At 41.8% G+C, this 9,677-nt stretch overlaps 1 protein-coding gene across 3 annotated transcripts in view; it reads right to left on the reverse strand.

Moving 5' to 3' along the window:
• Positions 1-9,183, reverse strand: part of fut8b (fucosyltransferase 8b (alpha (1,6) fucosyltransferase)) — a 92,756-nt gene extending 83,573 nt beyond the window's left edge. The window contains exon 1 of one of the 3 annotated variants that reach the window (XM_020714495.3): positions 8,955-9,183. The gene's annotated coding sequence lies outside the window, so the exon portion shown is untranslated. The remainder of the gene's footprint in view (positions 1-8,954) is intronic. The other 2 variants (XM_020714496.3, XM_011491681.4) reach the window with 2 other exon arrangements.
• Positions 9,184-9,677: the final 494 nt, after the last annotated feature.

Here is a 9,677-nt window from a genome sequence, read left to right on the forward strand (position 1 = left end):
ACTTGGGGGCGCTCAAACACAAAACTGCCTTTCTGAGCACACATACCAGCGAAGAAGATAGCCAAGTCAGCCAAGCCTGAAAAGAAATAATGACGGACATTCTAAAATATCCCTGAACCAAGCACCAGTTGGAGCAACTGGTGCTTGAAATATTCATGTTTTCATTGTATGATTCTGACAAGCGCGTAAATACTTGCTCTCTTCTTCTGAGTGAAAAGCGACTTTAAGAAGCGTAAAGTTGCGCAGCGCCACCTTGTGTACAGGAGTATTTCTGTTTACATTAAGCGCCCTCTAATGTCAGGGAATGAAATTGCATGTTCGCTCGGCTCATCGTCAGCGAAAATCGCCTGGGTGTGAACACAAAAACATTGCGAAAAACGCTGGCGAATATTCGTTCCGGTGTGTACGGGCCTTTACAGTGTTATAAGTTTGCATCGACGAATCCTTAAAAAGGTACAGAAAAATTATCAGGAGGTTTGTTCTCAATTTAGAGAGCTTCAAGACAACTATAGCAACAGATTCATCAAGAACAATTCTTGATGAACATGAGTCAAAACGAGGAAGGAAAACTCTTTAAAGCCACTTATTAAGTTAAGACGCTGACTTCAATCCTTTACTGCTGTGAAATCAAAGAAATTAAACTGTGTGAGAAGATGCTGTTTTCACTTTTCTTGAGGGGATGTCATGCAGCTTTTCCACAATTAAAAACCTGTGCAAGTATGGCTGGATTCACACAGGCGTTTCCTGGACCCCCGTCAAACTCTGAAACAGGCAGGAGGCATCCCACTGGTTGGGCTAAACTCAATGCTGCCCTGCAAGTCACTGTTATTCTCCAGCATTTTGTTGGAACGATGATTCATCCCTTTTTGGAATGTGGTCAGTTGCTTGCACTTGCACTCTTTTGTCTCCTCGGCCCATCTGTCTCCAGCTCCGCAGCATAATGGCTCTTTGACTGCAGTGTCATCACACCAAGTCCTGTTAGGGGCTCTTAAATCTCGGTGGCATGTTGTTAATGGTCTCCTAGACCTCAGCTAAAAATCAAGGACTGCAGTTATGACGACGATGACCCAAAGAAATGAAGTTAGTAATACAACACAAGAACACTAAGAGCAGGGGGTGGCCCCGTTTGGTACAACTCCCACGGGCCCCAAATGAAAAACAAGTCAGATGCAAGTGACTTTCAGCTAATTTATCAAGCCAAAAGTAAATACCATAAATTCAACTCTAAATCCTAAGCGAGGAATGCGAAACATCAAATAACTTGTAATGGCAATACCATAATGCTGACGTGCTTAAATAAAGCGAAAAGCAGGTGGCGAGGATGACCGAGAAGCCTTGCAGAGTGGATAAAAATAGGGAAAAGTTCATGGAACAACATGGGACTGAAACAAAGGAAGCGATGAGTTTTTTTCCCCCCTTAATCTGGCAATCAACAATAAAACTTATTTCCAAAGAAATCACACTCTTGGAATCCTTTTGCCTCACTGAACTATGAAGATGTTGCTCACTAATGCCTGCCTTAATAGTAATAATAATGTGATCCTCTGCTGTATCAATAAGTAGGCTGATGAAAAACAAGATAGGATGAATAATAAGTTGCAGCACTGTAATAACGATTATATTTCACACACTACCCCCAAATGCAAAATTCAAGGAGGCGCTTTTAAATGCTTGCGGAAATATGCAAAACACATAAATAAGGGGATATAATGTAAAAAATGTGACCCGCATATTGTATTTGTATTAAAAATCAAAATAAAGCCTTTAGCACATATAAGAATAAGATCTTTTTTTGACTACAGCTTATTTTAAGTGTGATAAACAACTAAAAAGTAAAACAAAGTCTAAAATAAAACAGCGGAAAGAGTACTTTTTTCTAGAAATGTCACTTTTTTTTAAATAAATGAGCCTTACTCGACTCAATGATCCATGAAATATAATAAAACGTCCATCTGCGAACATATATCTATAGTGTGCAACCACTGACACAGGCATTAAGAAGTCAATATATAATCAATAACTGAAACACCAAGAATGAGACTTTTATTGGTAATAAACCTGCTTAATGTCAGAAAGAAGACTGATGACAGCAGAGATCTCCAACAGCAGAAAACACAAATATCTTTTAAAGGGAACGCTCTTGGAATTGCTTCAAGTTACATCTATTTAGCTAATAAAGCCTTTAAATCTACTCTACCAATTCACAGTGACTGCAATAAAAGTCCAAACATGCTGATGTACTGCTTCGTCTCCGTTGTGCAGCTAGTAGCTTTCGTTTTTTAATCCGTGGGTGAGCGAACTTCATTAAAGGCGACTCACTGTGAGACTTCCAGTACAAAAAGTTATTCAATTCTGTATAATCTAATCAGTTTATTCAATTATTTAAAAATCAGCACTCCCCTCTACTTCAGTCCACTTGTTCAGCTGTGAGATAAGAGCAACAGATTTTTTTTTTTTTAAAGTACTACGCAACTAACAGAACTATTCCACTGGATAGCTATTTCTGAAGATGAATGTTAAGTGTTTTACTCCTTAATGGAAGTACCTGGTTCCTTGATATCAGAATGCCAGGACTTCCTGTTTCTCCGAAAGCTTTTGATGTTTTATTGAGATCGTGCAACAGATCTTCATGGATCAGGTCAAAATCATGGTCTGGTTTACAGAGTATGCCTTCAGGCATCATTAAAGACTTTTAGATCTAAGATGTTCTGATTCCTTTCTCCAGAAGTGAAGCTTAAATTTAGCTTTTAGGGGTTTTTAAAACAGGTTTCTGAACTCGTTCTGGATGATGCTTGCTGGAAGCTTTGCAGCATAACTTCCTTTAACACATCACCTAATAAAATCACAATGTTGTCTTGAATGGAATAAAGCACTTACCAGAAAGACTTAGATATTTGTTTGAGTGAGCTATTTAAAAACATTTTTGGAACCATTTTTTCCTCATTCATTTATCTGTATTAGTTCTTTATTTTCCAGATGCAATTGCTCAGTGGTGAATTATTCGATTACAGCCCACAAGAGTTAAGAGATAGAATAAAATGTTTCCTAATGGATGAAAATTGCATCAACATTGAGAGATGCTAATGATGGTGCGCCATTTTTAGATAACATGAATCTGGATAAAACTGAATCGGGGGGGTCAAGAGTAGCTGTTCCAGCTCCCACAGCCACAGCTGACCGCTCATACCAACCTGGATGTGGAGGTCACAGGGATGAACTTACCCCTACAGGAAAAACTGTGTTAACTCTGATGTCAACCTGCCTGCTTCCACACACAAGATAACATACCCTGCAGGAAGCTGGTTTGAAATGAACGCCAAAAATAACCTTCCGTCTGGAAGCAAGATAATGCACACCGGTCATTATTGTTCAGATCCGTCTTCCAGGGTGCTTCAGTGTGAACCCCCCTCTGATCAGTGGAGAGGATTTCATGCAGTCCTTTCAATCATGCAATGTTGAAATATGCCATAACTTTTAAACCCAATGCAGGAAACGCCTTCTCTCTAATGAGGGTGTTCACACTTTGCAACTAGTGTCTGTTGACAAAACACAGTTTGTTTGTGATTGCTCGTTTCCATGCTCAGACATAGTTAACCCTTTTACACCAGAGCTCTAGCTGCATTGTTGACATTCTTTCGACTATCGTAACTCATCAACTGCGCACACACACTCAACATATTTCCAGCTTTTTATGAAGGGCTGATTTACACAAGTGCTTATTCAATCGACGTATATCAGCTGAATCTTCTAATGCAGAGAGAATCGGCCTTTCACCGTTATGCAATACTTTACGTAAGTAATGTGTTTTTTTGTGCGTCAGAATCAGCGGATGGATGCTGAGCACGTGAACAACCAAAGAGTTCCTGTATGTCAAAGAGCGTGTTTTATCTAAATGTCGCAGTGTTAAAGGGTTAAGTGGACCATGCCAGGTTTAGCTTGAGGTGGGCCACCGGATGGATCAGTTGAGTTTTCTAAACACTTGCCGTGAACTGCATCTACCGTAGAAGATGCCCCACAGGTGGAGATCCAAAAATTTAGATTCAGTTTTTGTACCAGTGGCTTTTTTTTCTCTCCAACCCGGCTTCGTTGGACTAAGAAAACAACCGTTGGCACGATTCTGTTCAGACTTCCAAATCTTGGCTGTGTAACTGCGTATATCAGTGGCCCCGTTTGTTTTTTATACTGGTTGTAGACTGAACTAGAGCTGTCGTCGCGGTAATCCTAATGTCCAGCATCTGGCTCTTTCCTTTACTATGGCTTTGGTTTGAGATAGAGGGAGTGAGAAAGTAAGATATCTGAGTGTCTATGCCTGAAGCTGTGCAGCTGTCGCAATTACTACCACTCTCATCTCTCCTAATTTTTACTCCATAGCCATCTGCCTCTTCTGAACTCCAAACCTTTGTTCCCTGTATGTGTGAAAGCCACCAGTGTCTTTGCGTAGACACTCCTAAAGACCAAAGTGAACTCACTTCCTGTCTGAGTTAGATGTTGCACAGTGTCACTTCCTACAACTCAGACAGCACACTATCTTTTCTGGCACTGGAGAATGTTTTTTAGCAGCAACTCTGAATCCCTCCAGCCCTCCGTGCTTGCTCTGATCCCGGCCTGAGCTGGGGACTCACAGGGGCTAAAAGGCTCTTTGATGGGCCGTGGGTACTGGTAAAAGGGATTTTGTGGGTATGTGAGAGGTTTTAGGGAGTGCTGTTTGTGTCGCCAAAGAGAATCTCTAAGCAACTTTAGATGAGCTAAAAATTGTCACTGTAAGTCATGCCTGAATTCTGCTCTACATACAGTGAATGCTAGAAAACCCTTTTTTCCCCATCTCATGTTGGCGGTTTCTGAATTCATAGCGCATTGTGTGTAAAATAGACACTAGGTTTATATATAAAGAAAGTGCAGAAAAGATCAAAAGGTAAAGAAACCATGTGCTGCATGTGGAAGGGTACATGAATATTTCTGGACAGCTCCAATGAGCTGAAAATAAATAACCCATGACCAAACGCAAGCTGTAATAATAACTGCACATCTTGCCTGATGTTTGTGCAGCAAATGCAAACTTCCCCTCTGCTGGGCCCAACAGAACCAGGGCAGAAGACTGCGAGGTCTCAAACAGGTCATGACCAGTCAACCGAGTGTGACATCACCCATAGAAGATGGCTTACTTCCAGCTCCAGCGTTCTGAAGTTGATGCAGTCATCATTTTATTCACGATACAGATGCTGAAATGTTGAAAGCCAGACATCGTCAATAAGCAGTGATAGGTCTGAGTTGGTTCGAGTCAACATTTCTATGGCAACCAATCAGGAGTGGAAAGCTACACTCCTACCACTTGAATACAGGCTTGAGAGAATCTGTCAAACACTTCGAACGTTCAACCACATAATTTTATTGAGGCGTCTGGTTGGCCAGTTTATAAATGGAATAACAGTCACTACAGAGAAAAAAATCATGAAAAACACATTAGGACTAGCAAGAACATGTTACAAAAAGGGAAGCAGAGCAAGAATGGTTATTCTGACAAATATGACTGAGTAATAGCTGTTTATTTCTCTTTAGAAGTCTAGGGGATTTTAGTTTCCTGGAACCAACGGGTACTTCCTGTTTGGGGAAAGGAGTCACTCGGTTTAATACTTATAGTCAATGGTAACAACAGACAAATTGTAAACCTTTGGAGCTACCAAAACTCCCAACCTAATATCCACTTAAACATCTGCCAAAGCCAACAAAGCCACTAGATCCAAACTCAATGCATATCCAATCTGATACCAGTCAGACATTTAGACAGGCAAACAACAGGACGGTGCTTCTGGACCCTTTCTCTTTTTCCTGTTGGAGACTACTATCCACCTAGATCAAGCTAAAGCCGGCCTGTCCACTTCTCTCCATGGAAACCTGCCTCATGCTTGCCCTGTGATTGGCTCTTACATTCACTAGAAAGACACTCTGCCTTACAATGCAGATAATAATGGCACTCTGGCAGGGTGACGGCAGGAGAGGAGGGATGCAGAAAGGTCTCTGTTTTTTTTTCTGCAGATCTTGCCCTTTAGAGACACTGCATCCTGCAGATGTATTAAGAGAAGAAAGTAGACACATTCTGCAGGTGGTTTGCACGAATCCCTGAAGATGAAAATGTTAGGAATCTTTTAGGAAAGGAGTGTTTTATACATCTCACTAGGGTTTTCTAAGAACCACATGAAAAATGACAACATGAACTGTGTTCTTAAAGCAGCTATTTTATTTTTCCCACTCAAATCCAAAAACAGGAAGTGTTGAATCGATTGATATAAGTTTTCTGCGCTTTTTATCCCCTAAACGGAATCTACAAAAAGGTAAAACCGTCCTCCAATAGCTTCTGCTCCATTTACATTGTGTGGAGCTGAAATATCTTGCACAGAGATTAGAAAAACCAAACAACAATGCAACAACACACATCTTCTTTTGAAGAAATGCTGGAAAAATTGGAAGATGTCCTGAAATTTTGAGCTGTTTTTTTCTCCCTCATAGATGGATTCTGGCTTTTATCCTCTTCTGCTTGGATTTTTTGTTTTCCCTAAAAAAAAAGAGTCTATCTAGGACGGCAAAGGGGAAAGGGGATGTATAAACAGCACACCGAAGCCAATATCAAGCATTATACACACACTGTACACTGAGCCAAAACACTGTGATGCTTGAAATTAGAATGGCTTTTCATGCAAACAGAGGCACTTGCTGTGCAGGTGACAGGCTGGTTTTGCAGACAGAAGTGAAATGAAAAACAAATCCGACTGCTATTTTAAATAAAACTCCACTTGGCAGCAGCTTGCTGCACAGGAAAAAAAAAACAAACAAACGCAGAAACGGTGCTCACTGCGCGAGGAACAAATTCATTTCGGAAACAGGTTAAACTATTAAACGAGTCACCAGCCAGTTTAACTCACCGTGCCGCATCGAACGTCTCTGGCAGAGCAACACTAATATGTTTAATGAACTCATTAGTCAAAAATTAAGACAGACAGGGGTGTGAGGTGTGCAAGGTGGAAGCGCAGAGGGCAAAGAGAGAGGGTGGGAGATGGGATTAAGGACATTAACTTACGTTAGGGGGGGTTCTCCTGCATTAAATATGCACTATCATGTGTTTCAGCTTCAACGCGGAAGTTGAAAAATGTGATCATGATGAGACACAACCGCGAGATTTTACATAAAGAAAGCGGCTAATTCAGATATGGGGGGAGGGGGGGTCACTTTTAATGCTATCGCCTCCATTTGGCTGATCAGAACTTCACAGCCTTGAATGAACTACACCCCCCCCCCCCCAACCCCCTACGTAATTATTTGCATTTGGCTGATATGAAGGAGTCGACCCATGGCTATGCTCCGTCCAAAACTGACAAAGGCTCTGATCAAAGCGTTTTGTTGCCAAGAAGTGAGTCACTTCGCTTTATGTTAAATAATTGGCTTCTGACAGTTGGAAGGAGCTCCAATTTCAACCGACGTCGATCCGAGGCAGCGGAGTGGCGTTCGCTGGAAGCGAACCCCCCTCTGCCGCCGCCAGCCACAAGAATAGCTGCTGTCGCTGCAACATATACCACTGTTTACTAATTCATGAATGGATTAAGGCTACTAACTTAATCAGGTCTGCTCTCCTGGTTACCAAAGCAGATAAGATAACAATTGTGAATGGCAAATTTGCTGAATTTGTCATTGTATTTCTAATTAAAGACAATGAAAATGGTGTTTTTAACATGTTTTTATGGCATTTTTCTGATAATGGAGGACATATATAAAGGAAATTAAGCTTAAAACTGCATTTCTGAGTATTTCTTTATGTAATTTGTTGAGAATCAGGAGCAGGCAAATAAATGTGATTGGAAAAAGATCGTATTTGTCATGTAGAAAATAGGCTGGGGCATCCACAAACTCCCTGCTCCACTCCATTCTGATGAATCCACTTGTAGATGACTAGATCCATGAGCTGGCGTCCAGCTGTGCAGTCCTAACAGCTGGCTCAAAACTGTACAGCTGAAGGGCTGTAAGCTAGCTGGAGAACATTTAAACAGATTGATGATGGGACATGGAGGCAGACTTACTCCACAAACTCCCAAACTCAACTAACTATACCGCTTTTCTGCAGAAACTATGTGCCAGAAAATGACACGCTTTTGGATTCTGGCTAAAAACTGCATCATTATATATATATATATTTTTTTTAAACTGTTGGACTATAAAATGTGACTGCAGTATGTTTTTTATTATGAACTTCTGCAATGAGTATGTGGTGAAAGAATGCACATGCATCACTTTTGCACACTGATCATCTGACGTGTCAGATCCACCCCACCAGTAGACCCACCACAGTCAATGCAAGCATCCGTGCAATCTGAGGATCAGTGATGGTTTAGATTTCGGCTGCAGCTTATTCAATGGTAGCCACGCCTCCACAGAGTCTCACCTGACAGCAGAGATCATTACCGGGTCATTCCTGACAGCCAGCAGTAGCACAAACCGCTTTGCCCTCCCATAAAACAATAAATCACGCACGCTTCCAAGCAACCCCTGTCCATAAATGCGGGTTCATCTGGTTTCCCTCTCATTTCTGGTATGAACTCCAGCAAAAACACAAAGCACATGCTTGCAGAGAGATAGCACACAGGAGCTCAGCTGATGCTCCTCACAGATATCCTCCTCTTCATCCTCCAGGTAACCGTGCAGTACCAAAAATGTTGTTTATCTTTTTAGCCTCTAAACTTGCTCAGACAGGAAGAGCTCAACCAAACCCCGTGAACAGAAAACGGAGCCGTTAAACGACGCCAAATAACTGGACCAGACACCCCTTCCTACCGTGACCGCTATATGGTAACAGTGATCTCATCAGCGACGCAGTCAACAGGCCGGGCTGGAGCGGGGCAATGTGCGGACTCGGAGCCGCCACTTCTGCGGTTGATTTGGCGCTACACAGCGGGCTTCTTGTCACCTACCTCGGTATGACTTTCCGGCCTCCAGAGGCATCCGAGCAGGGATGCGGGACGCTGGGACTGGGGCACAAGCAGCCGTAGATTGTGGCTCCAAGAAGGCAGCAGAGAAGGGCTGCAGCGGAAACAGGAACTCAAGGAGCGGGAGCCTGAATACGGCAATCAAAGCTGCTCTGTGGGGTTCTGTTGAATGGCCGGTGTCAACACAGACGCAATGACGAGGAGGATAGGCAGTACTGCATCCGGTTACAGTTTTTCAAAATAAGTAAGCAGCGAGTTTTTGAAGAACAGTTTTATCATATCCCCTTTATATAATGTATTTTTTTTCATGTTCAATACAAAACTTACTATCAAATTAAACTGAAATGTTTTTTTTTTTAGTATTGTTTAAGTTATTTCCAACCAGTAACAACGAACTCTTTTATTGTCTTGTGTTTTATAGGGGGAAAAATTTTGTAGTAAATTGTTCTTGGTACTAAAATCAAATCTTGAAATTGTATTTATGGTCGTGTGGCATCAAAGCATCTTTAATGTCCGGTCAAAATCTGTATGTTCCAAATTTGTCTTTTATTTTGAAATACCGCTAGTTTTGTTTCCTGTCGATGTAGCTTCTGCACGCTAGCTTTTTTCCGGGTGATTCAGAGTCTGCGTAAGTTTCAGTGCGCCCCCCAGCGCCCGGTTCTTATACTGCAGTCAAGCTTGTAAACAGACGTACCCCGTGCCAGCTGC

Source organism: Oryzias latipes, chromosome 24, assembly GCF_053564925.1.
Source record: "Oryzias latipes strain Hd-rR chromosome 24, Olatipes_Hd-rR_3.1".
In the NCBI taxonomy this organism is placed as follows: Eukaryota; Metazoa; Chordata; class Actinopteri; order Beloniformes; family Adrianichthyidae; genus Oryzias; species Oryzias latipes.